At 37.4% G+C, this 3,138-nt stretch overlaps 1 non-coding gene across 1 annotated transcript; it reads right to left on the reverse strand.

Moving 5' to 3' along the window:
• Positions 1-3,031: 3,031 nt before the first annotated feature.
• Positions 3,032-3,138, reverse strand: LOC145566141 (small nucleolar RNA R71). The gene has a single exon (XR_014095368.1). It is a non-coding gene; the product is annotated as a small nucleolar RNA R71 (small nucleolar RNA).

Here is a 3,138-nt window from a genome sequence, read left to right on the forward strand (position 1 = left end):
GAGAGAGCCGAGGGTTAGAGACAGAGTGTGAGGGTTTTGGGATTTCTGGTTGCTTGATTCACAATCAACTGTTAATTGTGTGTGTTTTTTTTTTTTTTTTTTTTTTTTTTTTTTTTTTTTTTTTGTCTTATACAACCCTAGGCATTGATCTTATTTATGGATCTCATTTCTAAGTAAGAGTCCATGACAAAGCCCAAAACCTAACTCTAATCTAACTATGCTATCCCATTCAAATTCATGATTAGTTACTAACTCATAAGGCCCATAAATGAGCCTCTAACTTGCTTAACCCAATACCCTTGTGTGTGACCTCATAGGATCCATTCTAGTGGGATTTGGACTATTTGACTAGCCCAAAGATCATTGATCATAGTCTAACAACAGATAATGACAACCCAAAAGAACAAACTTATTATCTCCATTATAGTGATCCTTTATATAATTAATAATTGCACTTATCGAAGACATAACTCCTTCAACTAATTATTCAAGAATTAATTTGGTATGATTGATTGCTTGTATAATTATGATTTTTTGATTATTGCTATGATTTGTGAGTCATCACCAAGTGAAATAATATGTAAATAGCGTAAAGTGAAAGAGATTACGCACCAAAACTCTTGGAACGTATATATCTTGAGCATGAACATATGAGGGGAGTTATACGACTTTATATTTGACCATAAATTCTACTGGGAGTATAGGACATTATATATTCCTTTATATTATGCACAAGAATTCCACCACTTACTAGTGGTTTATTTTGTACTGGCACGGTTAGCTCCCGTGTTAGTACCCCTTTATTAGGGTAGGTTAGGGGAAACCCGTTCAATGTGTAATCAAGTTAAATAAATAATTTAGTTATGTAGTGAATGTTCATGTTGTATGGAATAAAACAGGTGCAACAAGGTAAGTGATGTGTCTATTTTATATAGTATTTTACCCCCGTCCCTTGGTCATAATTAGTAGTGTTTTTGGCTCTTTAGAGCCACTTTTATTACTAATTGGTGTTTTCTAGTGTTTTCATAGATTTAATTGACTTTTGCAGGGAATTACACTTTTGGAGTATTTTCCCAAGATATTTTGGAGCAATCACGAGCATTGGAGAAGCACGACCAGATTTTATAGCCCAGGGCCGGTTAGAGCAATCGAACCGGTGATTAAGGGCTCGGTATAGGTGATACCAGGGCATTTGGACCGAGTATTCAAGACCGGAAGAGGAAACCCAGATTGGCCCGAAGAATTGGAGCCCAATTGTAGTCCAAATAGTGGCCCAAGTGAGCCGCCCGGCCAAAGAGGCTGGCGCCCGGAGGCGCGCCCGGCCGGGCGGGAGAAGCTAAGGCTGGCCCCCGGTGACGCGCCCGGCCGGGCGCGAGATTAGTATTGAGGAAGCAAAAAGGCGCGCCCGATCGGGCGGTGCCTCGCCCGATCGGGCGCGTGTATTTATTAGAGGACGATTAGCGTCGTTTTTAGTTGTTTTAATTTAGGATTTGTACGGAGTATAAATACTCCTCCGTAATACGATTTTGCTCTCTCTCTCACTCTCTCTTTTTACTCTTTCTTTACTCTTTTAATTGTTTTCTTAGATTTTCTTTCTCTTAAACCTTTGTTCTTAATCTACTCTTAATTCCAGATTTATTTTGGTAACGATTTCTCTTCTCTTAATCTTAGTTGTTTATTTCATTCCTTTAATCATGTCTTGCTTTATTGATTTGATTATTTTAGTTTCTATTATGTGTGAGTAGTTTTCTTTCTAGGGTTTATAGGGATCCATAAATAATATGAAGGGGTAATTTATTGTTGTTGATTATCAATGCTAGATTAATTTCCTATTGATTGATTTAATGCTCTGTGACTAGATTATGCCTGATCTTTTATGTATGAGTTTGACAATATTGATTCGAGATTCGACAGATGAGAATTGATGTTTAGGTCTAGTTTCAATAGGCAGGTTAATTTATAAATGGTTAGGTCGAGATTCGAAAGATGAGATTAATACCGGTAAATTTATTGTGTGATTATAATACGTAGCGAAAGCCCTTTATAATCTGATTAATATATGCATTGATGAATGATTATTATATTCTACCCTGGAATATTATTTATTGGTGAACCTATGCCCTAGATCCTTTTATATATTATTTTCTCCTTATTCTTGATCTCCGTAGTTTAGTTCATTATTCAAATAAAAATATTGGTTACCTCATAATCTAGATCATATTAGTTAATTAGGAATAGAAAGATCCGTTTCTCTGTGGATTCGACCCTACTTCCCTACCTACATTAGTTAGAGGATTTAGGAACTACTTTTGATTTGGGGATACGACTTTACCCTGTCAAAATTTGGCGCCGTTGCCGGGGAAATGGTTTTATTTTTATTTCTGATTATTTTTGTAGTCTAGGTTATTTCTTTTTGTCTCAGAGAACGTTAGTTCTCTGAGGCAAATCTCATATTTTCTTCTAGTTTTTGTTTATGCCCAGGTGTTCCAGATCAGGGTACATCCCATTCGATCCTAAGATCGAACGTTCTTTTCATAGAGAGAAAAATCTCTACAAGCAAATTCTGGCGGATTCTGGTGATAATAATAATCACCGCGATCCTCCAACTGAATCTAGCGATTCAGAGGTATCATCAGATCCAGAATCAGAGATGGCGGTTCCAAAGAAGCTTAGTGATTACTCACAACCAAAGCTTTCAGATTTTCCACATCTCACCCCCACTCCGGCTCTTGATGGGGTTCAATTCGAAATTAAACCTCAATTTATAACGATGATAGAGAGGAAGCAATTCAGTGGAGCTAAGGGTGAAGACCCGAATCTTCACATTGCCGACTATTGTCAATATTGCAATACCATCAGGCAAGCCGGGGTCACTAAAGACCAAATCAGGGAGATTCTCTTTCCCTTCTCTTTAACTGGAAAAGCTAAATTGTGGTTTAATGGCTTAAATAGAATCGCACTTGGTATAACTGACTAGGAAACTCTTGTTTTGAATTTTTATAATAAGTATTATCCCGCAGAGAGAACAGCCGTACTACGGAGTGCGATTCAGAACTTTGCCCAAGAAGCCGATGAATCTTTATATGAGGCTTGGGAGAGGTTCAAGGACCTACAAAGAGAATACCCCCACCATAATTT

Source organism: Chenopodium album, chromosome 1 (assembly GCF_948465745.1).
Source record: "Chenopodium album chromosome 1, dcCheAlbu1.1, whole genome shotgun sequence".
NCBI classification, from domain to species: domain Eukaryota; kingdom Viridiplantae; phylum Streptophyta; class Magnoliopsida; order Caryophyllales; family Amaranthaceae; genus Chenopodium; species Chenopodium album.